The 16,011-nt window shown below is 41.3% G+C and overlaps 1 protein-coding gene across 3 annotated transcripts in view; it reads left to right on the top strand.

Annotated features, from left to right (window-relative positions):
- LOC149802488 (vacuolar fusion protein CCZ1 homolog) overlaps positions 1-16,011 on the top strand; it is an 88,950-nt gene that overhangs the window by 65,775 nt on the left and 7,164 nt on the right. The window lies entirely within an intron of this gene.

The following is a 16,011-nucleotide window of genomic DNA, read 5'->3' as shown; positions in this document are numbered from 1 at the left end:
TTGATGCAGAAATCATGATGAATACTGACCTGCTTTCCTTGTGCAAGGCACATGGATAGCTATGACATATCCTTATGTAGGGTCTTGTAGTCATTTAAAAAAGTGACCATCTGTCACCAGGTCTGTGCCATCCAATGAGATCCTTTCACAGAATAGTAACATATGAGTCTAATATTTACCCTTTCATTGCTGAAAGTTACATTCCATGGGGCTAAGACAATATCTGTTCACTTTTTGTCATTTTATTTTTATCACCAGATGACCAGTCCTATGCACCATGATGCCAAAGGATTTCATACCTTGTGATACACTTACTAAAATTCTGAATCTGACACAATTATTTCCTTCTTTCATTATATTATTACAATGTGACAGTATAGGCCTTTAAATATGTGATATTTTACTTAGTTTCAAGAACAAGTGGTAGTCATCTCCAGGTTTAGAGTAAAATTGGGACTGTGCCTTGCACTTTTTACATCTAATAACTAGGCATAAGAAGGACTTGACTAATGTTTCTTGGATTATGCACAATGTACCATTATTAGTGCTGGAATGACTTTGTATTACCAGCACTCATCTATAAAATATTGTGAGTACTGATTGATTTTTCTGGTAATCATTTGTAGCATGTTGTGAGTACTGATTTATATTACTTACCTTTTAATTTGTTGTTGTTTGACTTAAAGACAATAAGAAACTTGTATCAGAATATAGTGCATTAGCAACACTCAGTGAGGTATCTTTGATTATGCATTAGCAACACTCAGTGAGGTATCTTTTAGTCAGAGTATAATGCATTAGTAACACTCAGTGAGGTATAATTTATAATGCATTAGCAACACTCAGTGAGGTATCTTTTAGTCAGAGTATAATGCATTAGTAACACTCAGTGAGGTATCTTTTAGTCAGAATATAATGCATTAGCAACACTCAGTGAGGTATCTTTTAGTCAGAGTATAATGCATTAGTAGCAGCAGGGGGGGCGAATCGGACATTTTGTCCAATCGTTATTTTGCTTAATTATTACTTTCTGCACTCAGCGGATCCGGTGTAGTCAGCGCTTGTAAAAAAAAAACGACGTTGGTCCATCCTACACGATGGTGACGTCATTTGGTTTAATGCGAGCCGATCCCAGTTTTGTCAGCGTCCGGTAAACACAGCGACGACCGCGTCGATGTCATTTCCGCCCCCCCTGCTGGATAATGTTACCACGATGGACATGGGAATTTGATATTTTTCCCCATCGTTGATTTTAAAAACTCTTCTGGGGTTGGTACCGGTTTATTCTTTCGTCGGAGATATTCTATTGCCGATCGATACTGTGGACTTCCACAACCGATACAAATTCTAATTTTTCCTCGGACGCCCTTGCCGCATCCAAGACAGGGTTGAGGGCCGTCCTTACATCCCTGTTTTGACGTGCAATTATGCACCCCGCAAAACTCACCGTAACAATTTTTTCCGCATCGTACTTTTGATCCCTGGGGGAGCCATTTGCATTTATTGACAGCTAGTGCTGGATTAACCATTATTATTAACTATTAAATAAATATTTAATTAAACATTACACTGTATACTGTATAATGGATAATAATTATTCCGATATTGATCTGTTTGGGCGTGGAACATCTTACTACGAGGAATCCCCGGATGAATTTTTTAGGTCCCCGGAAACGTATCACGATATACGAGAATACTACCGAAGGTGTTTGGGTCCATCTTGGAGCGTTTCCAGTAAAAAATCCGCAATGGAACTCCTCACCGTTGCAGACCACCAGGTTCGTGGAGTAATCATCCAGCGTATTGGGAGATTTTACGTGTTTATGGATAACCCGGACATAGTAGAATTTCAGGGGTGTTCCGCTGTTAATGAGATTATTCCAAAACACCGGTGCAGATATCCTACCATCGACGTGGATTCCACGACGCCATCGCTGTCTGAGTTGTTGTTGTATTTCCATGAGTTAGTTGATTCCATTAATGATGTTCTTGTTTTTGAAACCAGCGGCGGTTATCACATCATGTTGAAAACGATCCCGGTGGATTTCGAGGAACATCAATCACTGTTGAAGAAAGTTGCCGCGGATAGACCAACATGGAATGTTGATACACAAGCTGGGCTGTATAGCATCAAATTACCCGGAACTAGATCGGTAAAACCAAATAGCGTTGATAAGCGATTAATTTATCCTGTTGGATTCACCAGTACGCTGCTATCTTGCCCAATCTCCATTCAGCCGTGTTACGAAAAACTGGAACCTGAAATCACCAGTGATGAAATCACCAGTGATGATCTTACTGCTGAACAAATTCGACAATTCTCTACGTTGTTGTCCGGACAACCCGATCAGATCACCGGGACTACAAATCAAACCAGCAACATGATATCGCTGGGGCGAGTTGCTGGTTCATTTTGCAATATTTGCCAGCGACGTCATGGATACAATGAGATCGGTGGATTCACTGAGGGAAAGGCCATTTATGCATTTGTTTGCGTCTATTCCGATCAGTTTGTGATCGGTTGTTACAGGAGCACACAAAAAAAGATAATAATACAGCGTGATATTGGAACCGCTAGTGACGATAAAATCCTCTACGAAAAATATTTAAAATCGTATAATTACCGTCGCGGAGATCACAGTGGTGAATTTCCCAAGAGAATCCCCGATTACAATTACTGCGAAGCACCTATTCATGAGCGCGGTCGGGGATGTAAAATCATTTTCAACGACGACTATATGGACGGATCTTTTTGCGGGCTGGGAAAATCAGAGGCTGCTTGGAAGTCTATCAGAAGTGATCAGTCTATACTGTGCGTTTCATACAGAAAGACCTTTACCAGAAAGACCACCATCGACTACAATCTCGAATCGTACGAAACGATTCATGGAGATATTATATTCGATACAAAAAAGCATCGCAGGGTTATTTCCCAGATAGAATCGATTGTACGAGTCCGGGGAATTCCTGATGTTCTATTGTTGGATGAGTGGCACGGAATCCTTCGACAGGTAGTCTCATCAAGTCGCGGCAAACAAATTTGGGGAACACTGACATGGTTGATTTCATCAGCGAAACGGGTAATTGTGCTGGACGCCGACGCGAACAATGACGACCTTGAATTATTCAGAAAATACTTGAACCGCCCGGACATGAAATTCATCATCAACGGATATCAGCCCGATCATGGTAAAAAATTCATTGTGGAACAGTCTCATAAAGATAACTACAATAAACTGTTAGATGCGTTACAACGAGGAAATCGTGTGGTTGTATTCACACACAATAAACGACGCGGAAATTATTCTGTGGAGACCCTTGCTAAATTGTTACAGCATTTAGGATACCGCATGAAATACTATCACGCCGATACCAACTCGACTGAAAAACAGCAGGACTTTGATAACATTTCAACGGCATTTGAGTGCATCGATGTCGTGATTTACAATCATACCGTTGAGGCCGGAGTATCCATTGTGGACCCGCGATTCAAGTACATGACGGTGTTTTCTGAAGAATTAGGTTCTGTAGAGGCGACCAAACAAGCTATCCATCGGTTCAGAAATATATCTGAAATTCATTATTCTGCAACACGACGACGACAAACAGAGCTTCCATTGACCCGCGATGATATTATTTCCACAATCGAATCACACGAACGGAATTTGTCGTCGACGGAGTTGCTGTTCAGAACCCCGAATCGCTGTGACGTACATACCGGTTACGGACATATGTTTATTAGCACGATCATCGACGAAAACAATTCAAAACGCTATTTCACGGGCAGACTCGTTGAAATGATGAAACGAACCGGTTATTCAGTTGAATGGGAATTACCAGATGAATACGAAACATGGAAGGAAAAAAAACAACGGAAGCAGAAACGAGTCAGCGACGCGGTAATCGATGACGATCCACACGTAGATGATTTTTTAAAATCTTCCATCGGAGAGAGAATTGCTGCGGTTAATAGTGAGACTACAAGTGATAAATACTACCAATACGACCCCGAGCAGCGGCTAGAGCCATACGAGAAGACGTTGACGTATCTCAATTACGTTTTTCAAACCGATATAAGAAAACTAGATAACGATCAGATAGAACATCTGAATAAAAACGTTTCGCGGCTACAACGATATCAGCGTGTTGTAGTTGACTAACATAATAACGGTAGCGCTGTAACAACGACGCCGTGTCGATCCGATAAAATCAATCCCCGGCAACAACTTGAAATCGTTAGAAACGTTCTTGGCGCGTTAAGTCTCCCCGATGTAGTTCCGGATCGACTTGATGTGAAAAGTGTTTCTGTTAGTCGTGCCGAGTTAATCAATAGCGTATCTGAGATGCTGGCGCAACCAGACCGACTTGACAAGTATAATACACTGTTGAAACATTTTTGCGAGATATTTCCGGATATGAGGTTTAGAAGGGGTAATTTGACGCTAAAAAATATCATTGAAAAAATCAAATCGATTTACAAGGGATTCGGCGGGCGATTGATATCCGATGACACTAAAAACACGGGACGGTCTAATCTTACGTTATATTATCCTGAGTGGCCCGAATCTGATTTTGTAAATGATCCAGCGTGGATCAACGAGACCATCGATGATGTTGGATTCGCTGGAAAGGATGTTGCCGCGACGGATGACCACACAACCATGCTGCGATTTCATGTGTGGTCCGTTAATGGATGGTTTTCTCGATGCTGGTCAGAGTAATGAGGAAACTGTCAAGTATAATTTTTTATAGGAATTATGACACTTTCCTCATCGATGGGGGTTCCACGACCACGGCAGTGTTTCCAAAATCACCCCGTGATGCGATTGGTTTTCCCGATAATGAGGACACTGTCAAGTATAATTTTTTATAGGAATTATGACACTTTCCTCATCGATGGAGGCTTCACGACACTGTTAAAAACCCATCCATCGCGTTTTCAACTCAAGGATGTTTTCTGGTCGGGTGTTAAATTTTCCATCACTTCGGAAATTATCTCCTCGGTGGTACAATTTTCTTTATCACCGCGAATCCCCCGCTGGCGACTTAAAAAACGGCTTCCGTGACGTACTGACATTTGTGTCGTTGATACAACTGAATCGTTGAGTTAAATTGACGGTATTTTGGGGTTGGGGTCATTTTCTCCGGACTCAAGTAAATCATTGACCTGCAGCCGATATTTTTCTGGAAGACTATTAATCGCGTTATTGAATAGAGTCGAACCAAGCCCGCTTTTCCCCGCCGACGTCGCCGCGCAACACGATCCATAAAATTCCATCTCGGGCCTGAAAGAAGGGTCGTCGAATTGTGTCCGGGTTGAGGTTAAACCATTTACACGTCTCCGCGATGGATAAACACACCGCGATGTTGCGATTCCATGTGTGGGCGGTTAATGGATGGTTTTCCCGATATGATGGGTCGGATTAATCACAAGACATGATGGGGAAACTGTCAAGTATAATTTTTTATAGTAATTTTGACAGTTTCCCCAAACTTGATAGAGCCGTTTGTACGACGAATTGAGGCTCCACCGAGATGTTATCACGATGGTCACAACATCCCAACGAGGCTGAAATATGACTTGTTAAAAAAAAATCATCCAACGATGGTTTCGGATTAATTAATAGAAAATGGCGACCAGTCTCTCATGGTTGTCGGAGCATTCGCTTTACCTCGTCGCGACAACGCAACGGAAGATCATCAACGGCGTTATCGAATAACGTTTCGAGGTTATCAAACCAAGCGCATTTTTCATCAGGAATATCCCCGCGGAGTATGATCCAAATGTCTCCGATGCCATCAACGAGATAATAGGGGAGATCATCATTATAGACCTGATAAATATTAAAATGCCTAGCGGTTTCTGGCGCTGAATCAAACTCGATAATTTTTTTCTTTGAGATATTCAAACAGATAGTATATATTTGCCAGCCCATAACGACGCCATCGGGTGTTGTTTTTCGGGTTTTATCATATCGAAATTGCCGTGGTGGAATATAAGGCGGTAAATCATTATTGTTGCGGTCAATCCAATTTATTCTATCATGAGGAACATGATGCGATCCAAACCCCATACTATTCTAATATCATTTTAATAATTAATTAAATAACAGCTATAATTATAATGTCGTTGTTGGAATATCACCCGGTGAAATTCAACAGCGTCATCAGCGATTATAAAAAGTCCTGCCCGAGGATGCCGATCAGCGTAAAATTTAAGAACGGAAAATTTCATGCGGTTCAGAAATCCCCCAGCGGAGATAAATACGATTGTATGGTATTTGAAAGTCGTTCAGCGAAAGCTCGGTTACGTCTCCGCGACAAATATTACCAGAGAGCGTATGAAAAAATGTTTCCAAACCATGGCGATACAGTATGGGTACTTACCGAACGAAACTCCGCGTTGGTGGTTTAGTCGCCATCTTGAAGCGCCTTGTCCATGCGATTCACAAACTTGATATCCTCCGGAGATATTACTCCAGGAACCGCATTCATTACAAATTTATCCTCGCGACGAGGTTTATCCTCGTGGGGTCTTTTCTTTTTTCTGCTGTCAGCGGTTACGACTGGCTCCTGCGTGGCCATCTCGGTGATTCGCTGAATCAGTAGCGCATTATCGCGTTGTGATTCATCCAATTCCTTCCGAACATTTCCGAGTTCATGCTGAAGCCCACCAATGGTGCGTCGCATATCATCGTGGCGCCGTTGCGCATCATCGTGGCGTCGCTGCATATCATCGTGGCGCCGTTGTAAATCGTCATAACGCTGTTGTAAATAATCATAACGCCGTTGTATACGATTATAATCGGCTGTGCTTGACACGTGTTTGAGTTGTCGTTGCAATGATTTATTCTCGTTGGACAAATTGTTCAGCTGCCATTGTAGTTCTTGGATGGTTTGTTTATCCGCTATGGTATCTATGTCCGGCTTAACATCGTCAATAATTTGGTCAATTTCGAGATCCATCATTCTGATATCATTGCCAGAGTCATTTTTCCAAATTTTGTAGATGCGTTGGTAACTGATTTTGTATTGATCCGCGATTTCTGATATGGGTATTTTTCCGCGGAGTCTTATTATTTCGTTGGTATCCTCGTCGGTTAAAATCCTCCGATGAGGCATTATTTAATGAAAAATTTTTTTACGACAACAACAATAACAACAACAACAATATTGTGGAATGACAGAGTAAAAAAAAAATCGATTTTGTCTTGCAAAACTGACCCGACACACATGAGGAAACTGTCAAGTATAATTTTTTATAGTAATTTTGACACTTTCCTCATCGATGGAGGGCTGTCAGAGTAATGAGGAAACTGTCAAGTATAATTTTTTATAGTAATTTTGACACTTTCCTCATCGATGGAGGGCTGTCAGAGTAATGAGGAAACTGTCAAGTATAATTTTTTATAGTAATTTTGACACTTTCCTCATCGATGCTGGTCAGAGTAATGAGGAAACTGTCAAGTATAATTTTTTATAGTAATTTTGACACTTTCCTCATCGATGGAGGGCTGTCAGAGTAAAAAAATCGATTTTGTTTTGCAAAACTGACTCACTGGCAATGCCACATGTATGGTCAACCCTGCGCAATTGTTTCACTGATACCACAATTTTTTTTAGTAAAAAAATATCGATTTGCCCTATAGGGACAACCGTGGAAGACTTATTCCGTCGTGAAAATGACTCTATCATCGATGGGGAAAGTGTCATGATTCCTATAAAAAATTATACTTGACACTTTCCCCATTTTTACTCGGACCGTATCGACGTTGCGGTCTTATTCCGTCGTGAAAATGACTCTATCATCGATGGAGGAAATGTCATGATTCCTATTGACAGTTTCCTCCATGCTGGTGATTTTTGTAAACGCCAATCATTTACTAGGGTGCGTTTCACTGAAATCGTCAGCGACCAACATCAGGATGGCCCTAGATTGCCAGGGGCTCCGATGCCCTTGGAATATCCCCCATGTCAGATTGTGGGCCCGCGCCATTACGACACAAAAAAATGGCGGAGATGTTTATTTATTAATGGGGAAGGATGATGATTTACAAGTAAATTACCTATCGCGGCGATGAGTTTACAAAAAAAAATATTTATCGCGGAATAATTTATAATTAATTTTTTTCTCCGCGATAAAATTATATCGGTTGTTTTTATTGTTGTTGTTATTGGACCCTAAGTAGTTACTTCTGATAGTAACCTTGCAATAACAACAACAATAAAAACAACCGATATAATTTTATCGCGGAGAAAAAAATTAATTATAAATTATTGCCGCGATAAATATTTTTTTTTGTAAACTCATCGCCGCGATAGGTAATTTACTTGTAAATCATCATCCTTCCCCATTAATAAATAAACATCTCCGCCATTTTTTTGTGTCGTCGTAATGGCGCGGGCCCACAATCTGACATGGGGGATATTCCAAGGGCATCGGAGCCCCTGGCAATCTAGGGCCATCCTGATGTTGGTCGCTGACGATTTCATTGAAACGCACCCTAGTAAATGATTGGCGTTTACAAAAATCACCAGCATGGAGGAAACTGTCAATAGGAATCATGACATTTCCTCCATCGATGATAGAGTCATTTTCACGACGGAATAAGACCGCAACGTCGATACGGTCCGAGTAAAAATGGGGAAAGTGTCAAGTATAATTTTTTATAGGAATCATGACACTTTCCCCATCGATGATAGAGTCATTTTCACGACGGAATAAGTCTTCCACGGTTGTCCCTATAGGGCAAATCGATATTTTTTTACTAAAAAAAATTGTGGTATCAGTGAAACAATTGCGCAGGGTTGACCATACATGTGGCATTGCCAGTGAGTCAGTTTTGCAAAACAAAATCGATTTTTTTACTCTGACAGCCCTCCATCGATGAGGAAAGTGTCAAAATTACTATAAAAAATTATACTTGACAGTTTCCTCATTACTCTGACAGCCCTCCATCGATGAGGAAAGTGTCAAAATTACTATAAAAAATTATACTTGACAGTTTCCTCATTACTCTGACAGCCCTCCATCGATGAGGAAAGTGTCAAAATTACTATAAAAAATTATACTTGACAGTTTCCTCATGTGTGTCGGGTCAGTTTTGCAAGACAAAATCGATTTTTTTTTTACTCTGTCATTCCACAATATTGTTGTTGTTGTTATTGTTGTTGTCGTAAAAAAATTTTTCATTAAATAATGCCTCATCGGAGGATTTTAACCGACGAGGATACCAACGAAATAATAAGACTCCGCGGAAAAATACCCATATCAGAAATCGCGGATCAATACAAAATCAGTTACCAACGCATCTACAAAATTTGGAAAAATGACTCTGGCAATGATATCGGAATGATGGATCTCGAAATTGACCAAATTATTGACGATGTTAAGCCGGACATAGATACCATAGCGGATAAACAAACCATCCAAGAACTACAATGGCAGCTGAACAATTTGTCCAACGAGAATAAATCATTGCAACGACAACTCAAACACGTGTCAAGCACAGCCGATTATAATCGTATACAACGGCGTTATGATTATTTACAACAGCGTTATGACGATTTACAACGGCGCCACGATGATATGCAGCGACGCCACGATGATGCGCAACGGCGCCACGATGATATGCGACGCACCATTGGTGGGCTTCAGCATGAACTCGGAAATGTTCGGAAGGAATTGGATGAATCACAACGCGATAATGCGCTACTGATTCAGCGAATCACCGAGATGGCCACGCAGGAGCCAGTCGTAACCGCTGACAGCAGAAAAAAGAAAAGACCCCACGAGGATAAACCTCGTCGCGAGGATAAATTTGTAATGAATGCGGTTCCTGGAGTAATATCTCCGGAGGATATCAAGTTTGTGAATCGCATGGACAAGGCGCTTCAAGATGGCGACTAAACCACCAACGCGGAGTTTCGTTCGGTAAGTACCCATACTGTATCGCCATGGTTTGGAAACATTTTTTCATACGCTCTCTGGTAATATTTGTCGCGGAGACGTAACCGAGCTTTCGCTGAACGACTTTCAAATACCATACAATCGTATTTATCTCCGCTGGGGGATTTCTGAACCGCATGAAATTTTCCGTTCTTAAATTTTACGCTGATCGGCATCCTCGGGCAGGACTTTTTATAATCGCTGATGACGCTGTTGAATTTCACCGGGTGATATTCCAACAACGACATTATAATTATAGCTGTTATTTAATTAATTATTAAAATGATATTAGAATAGTATGGGGTTTGGATCGCATCATGTTCCTCATGATAGAATAAATTGGATTGACCGCAGCAATAATGATTTACCGCCTTATATTCCACCACGGCAATTTCGATATGATAAAACCCGAAAAACAACACCCGATGGCGTCGTTATGGGCTGGCAAATAAATACTATCTGTTTGAATATCTCAAAGAAAAAAATTATCGAGTTTGATTCAGCGCCAGAAACCGCTAGGCATTTTAATATTTATCAGGTCTATAATGATGATCTCCCCTATTATCTCGTTGATGGCATTGGAGACATTTGGATCATACTCCGCGGGGATATTCCTGATGAAAAATGCGCTTGGTTTGATAACCTCGAAACGTTATTCGATAACGCCGTTGATGATCTTCCGTTGCGTTGTCGCGACGAGGTAAAGCGAATGCTCCGACAACCATGAGAGACTGGTCGCCATTTTCTATTAATTAATCCGAAACCATCGTTGGATGATTTTTTTTTAACAAGTCATATTTCAGCCTCGTTGGGATGTTGTGACCATCGTGATAACATCTCGGTGGAGCCTCAATTCGTCGTACAAACGGCTCTATCAAGTTTGGGGAAACTGTCAAAATTACTATAAAAAATTATACTTGACAGTTTCCCCATCATGTCTTGTGATTAATCCGACCCATCATATCGGGAAAACCATCCATTAACCGCCCACACATGGAATCGCAACATCGCGGTGTGTTTATCCATCGCGGAGACGTGTAAATGGTTTAACCTCAACCCGGACACAATTCGACGACCCTTCTTTCAGGCCCGAGATGGAATTTTATGGATCGTGTTGCGCGGCGACGTCGGCGGGGAAAAGCGGGCTTGGTTCGACTCTATTCAATAACGCGATTAATAGTCTTCCAGAAAAATATCGGCTGCAGGTCAATGATTTACTTGAGTCCGGAGAAAATGACCCCAACCCCAAAATACCGTCAATTTAACTCAACGATTCAGTTGTATCAACGACACAAATGTCAGTACGTCACGGAAGCCGTTTTTTAAGTCGCCAGCGGGGGATTCGCGGTGATAAAGAAAATTGTACCACCGAGGAGATAATTTCCGAAGTGATGGAAAATTTAACACCCGACCAGAAAACATCCTTGAGTTGAAAACGCGATGGATGGGTTTTTAACAGTGTCGTGAAGCCTCCATCGATGAGGAAAGTGTCATAATTCCTATAAAAAATTATACTTGACAGTGTCCTCATTATCGGGAAAACCAATCGCATCACGGGGTGATTTTGGAAACACTGCCGTGGTCGTGGAACCCCCATCGATGAGGAAAGTGTCATAATTCCTATAAAAAATTATACTTGACAGTTTCCTCATTACTCTGACCAGCATCGAGAAAACCATCCATTAACGGACCACACATGAAATCGCAGCATGGTTGTGTGGTCATCCGTCGCGGCAACATCCTTTCCAGCGAATCCAACATCATCGATGGTCTCGTTGATCCACGCTGGATCATTTACAAAATCAGATTCGGGCCACTCAGGATAATATAACGTAAGATTAGACCGTCCCGTGTTTTTAGTGTCATCGGATATCAATCGCCCGCCGAATCCCTTGTAAATCGATTTGATTTTTTCAATGACATTTTTTAGGGTCAAATTACCCCTTCTAAACCTCATATCCGGAAATATCTCGCAAAAATGTTTCAACAGTGTATTATACTTGTCAAGTCGGTCTGGTTGCGCCAGCATCTCAGATACGCTATTGATTAACTCGGCACGACTAACAGAAACACTTTTCACATCAAGTCGATCCGGAACTACATCGGGGAGACTTAACGCGCCAAGAACGTTTCTAACGATTTCAAGTTGTTGCCGGGGATTGATTTTATCGGATCGACACGGCGTCGTTGTTACAGCGCTACCGTTATTATGTTAGTCAACTACAACACGCTGATATCGTTGTAGCCGCGAAACGTTTTTATTCAGATGTTCTATCTGATCGTTATCTAGTTTTCTTATATCGGTTTGAAAAACGTAATTGAGATACGTCAACGTCTTCTCGTATGGCTCTAGCCGCTGTTCGGGGTCGTATTGGTAGTATTTATCACTTGTAGTCTCACTATTAACCGCAGCAATTCTCTCTCCGATGGAAGATTTTAAAAAATCATCTACGTGTGGATCGTCATCGATTACCGCGTCGCTGACTCGTTTCTGCTTCCGTTGTTTTTTTTCCTTCCATGTTTCGTATTCATCTGGTAATTCCCATTCAACTGAATAACCGGTTCGTTTCATCATTTCAACGAGTCTGCCCGTGAAATAGCGTTTTGAATTGTTTTCGTCGATGATCGTGCTAATAAACATATGTCCGTAACCGGTATGTACGTCACAGCGATTCGGGGTTCTGAACAGCAACTCCGTCGACGACAAATTCCGTTCGTGTGATTCGATTGTGGAAATAATATCATCGCGGGTCAATGGAAGCTCTGTTTGTCGTCGTCGTGTTGCAGAATAATGAATTTCAGATATATTTCTGAACCGATGGATAGCTTGTTTGGTCGCCTCTACAGAACCTAATTCTTCAGAAAACACCGTCATGTACTTGAATCGCGGGTCCACAATGGATACTCCGGCCTCAACGGTATGATTGTAAATCACGACATCGATGCACTCAAATGCCGTTGAAATGTTATCAAAGTCCTGCTGTTTTTCAGTCGAGTTGGTATCGGCGTGATAGTATTTCACGCGGTATCCTAAATGCTGTAACAATTTAGCAAGGGTCTCCACAGAATAATTTCCGCGTCGTTTATTGTGTGTGAATACAACCACACGATTTCCTCGTTGTAACGCATCTAACAGTTTATTGTAGTTATCTTTGTGAGACTGTTCCACAATGAATTTTTTACCATGATCGGGCTGATATCCGTTGATGATGAATTTCATGTCCGGGCGGTTCAAGTATTTTCTGAATAATTCAAGGTCGTCATTGTTCGCGTCGGCGTCCAGCACAATTACCCGTTTCGCTGATGAAATCAACCATGTCAGTGTTCCCCAAATTTGTTTGCCGCGACTTGATGAGACTACCTGTCGAAGGATTCCGTGCCACTCATCCAACAATAGAACATCAGGAATTCCCCGGACTCGTACAATCGATTCTATCTGGGAAATAACCCTGCGATGCTTTTTTGTATCGAATATAATATCTCCATGAATCGTTTCGTACGATTCGAGATTGTAGTCGATGGTGGTCTTTCTGGTAAAGGTCTTTCTGTATGAAACGCACAGTATAGACTGATCACTTCTGATAGACTTCCAAGCAGCCTCTGATTTTCCCAGCCCGCAAGAAGATCTGTCCATATAGTCGTCGTTGAAAATGATTTTACATCCCCGACCGCGCTCATGAATAGGTGCTTCGCAGTAATTGTAATCGGGGATTCTCTTGGGAAATTCACCACTGTGATCTCCTCGACGGTAATTATACGATTTTAAATATTTTTCGTAGAGGATTTTATCGTCACTAGCGGTTCCAATATCACGCTGTATTATTATCTTTTTTTGTGTGCTCCTGTAACAACCGATCACAAACTGATCGGAATAGACGCAAACAAATGCATCAATGGCCTTTCCCTCAATGAATCCACCGATCTCATTGTATCCATGACGTCGCTGGCAAATATTGCAAAATGAACCAGCAACTCGCCCCAGCGATATCATGTTGCTGGTTTGATTTGTAGTCCCGGTGATCTGATCGGGTTGTCCGGACAACAACGTAGAGAATTGTCGAATTTGTTCAGCAGTAAGATCATCACTGGTGATTTCATCACTGGTGATTTCAGGTTCCAGTTTTTCGTAACACGGCTGAATGGAGATTGGACAAGATAGCAGCGTACTGGTGAATCCAACAGGATAAATTAATCGCTTATCAACGCTATTTGGTTTTACCGATCTAGTTCCGGGTAATTTGATGCTATACAGCCCAGCTTGTGTATCAACATTCCATGTTGGTCTATCCGCGGCAACTTTCTTCAACAGTGATTGATGTTCCTCGAAATCCACCGGGATCGTTTTCAACATGATGTGATAACCGCCGCTGGTTTCAAAAACAAGAACATCATTAATGGAATCAACTAACTCATGGAAATACAACAACAACTCAGACAGCGATGGCGTCTTGGAATCCACGTCGATGGTAGGATATCTGCACCGGTGTTTTGGAATAATCTCATTAACAGCGGAACACCCCTGAAATTCTACTATGTCCGGGTTATCCATAAACACGTAAAATCTCCCAATACGCTGGATGATTACTCCACGAACCTGGTGGTCTGCAACGGTGAGGAGTTCCATTGCGGATTTTTTACTGGAAACGCTCCAAGATGGACCCAAACACCTTCGGTAGTATTCTCGTATATCGTGATACGTTTCCGGGGACCTAAAAAATTCATCCGGGGATTCCTCGTAGTAAGATGTTCCACGCCCAAACAGATCAATATCGGAATAATTATTATCCATTATACAGTATACAGTTTAATGTTTAATTAAATATTTATTTAATAGTTAATAATAATGGTTAATCCAGCACTAGCTGTCAATAAATGCAAATGGCTCCCCCAGGGATCAAAAGTACGATGCGGAAAAAATTGTTACGGTGAGTTTTGCGGGGTGCATAATTGCACGTCAAAACAGGGATGTAAGGACGGCCCTCAACCCTGTCTTGGATGCGGCAAGGGCGTCCGAGGAAAAATTAGAATTTGTATCGGTTGTGGAAGTCCACAGTATCGATCGGCAATAGAATATCTCCGACGAAAGAATAAACCGGTACCAACCCCAGAAGAGTTTTTAAAATCAACGATGGGGAAAAATATCAAATTCCCATGTCCATCGTGGTAACATTATCCAGCAGGGGGGGCGGAAATGACATCGACGCGGTCGTCGCTGTGTTTACCGGACGCTGACAAAACTGGGATCGGCTCGCATTAAACCAAATGACGTCACCATCGTGTAGGATGGACCGTCGTCGTTTTTTTTTTTACCAGCGCTGACTACACCGGATCCGCTGAGTGCAGAAAGTAATAATTAAGCAAAATAACGATTGGACAAAATGTCCGATTCGCCCCCCCTGCTGCTTTAGTAACACTCAGTGAGGTATCTTTTATAATGCATTAGCAACACTCAGTGAGGTATCTTTAGTCAGAGTATAATGCACAAGTAACACTCAATGAGGTATCATTTAGTCAGAGTATAATGCATTAGTAACACTCAGTGAGGTATCTTTTAGTCAGAGTATAATGCATTAGTAACACTCAGTGAGGTATCTTTTAGTCAGAGTATAATGCATTAGCAACACTCAGTGAGGTATAATTTATAATGCATTAGCAACACTCAGTGAGGTATCTTTTATCATTTCCTTTGTGTAGAAGACTTCTAAAAGTTATTCATATAGAAACCCATACTTTATGAAAATCCTATTCCCACTTTAAAAAATCACAAATTTTTATTGAAGAAAGGTTTTGCACAAGATAAATCCACTCTCTTCAAGGATGTATAAGGTGGTCTGTCTGGGTTTAACATGGGAGATACAAAATCTACATTGCATTGATTGAGTCATCATACCTTGATAGTAACATGTCATTGGGGCATGGTGTATATTTGTCTTTGGCTGACCTGAATTTTAAAAAATAAACACTACAGTTAAGTGGTTCCCTAATGTTATTTTCTGACATATTCTCAAAATTTGAACTCGGATAGAAAATTGCTTTTAACTGATATTTTCATCTCTGTTTCA

This window comes from Sinohyriopsis cumingii, chromosome 3 (genome assembly GCF_028554795.1).
Source record: "Sinohyriopsis cumingii isolate HCF-2022 chromosome 3, ASM2855479v2, whole genome shotgun sequence".
Lineage (NCBI taxonomy): Eukaryota > Metazoa > Mollusca > Bivalvia > Unionida > Unionidae > Sinohyriopsis > Sinohyriopsis cumingii.
Note: the sequence above shows the minus strand (reverse complement) of the source record. Positions and strands in the feature narration are given on the sequence as shown.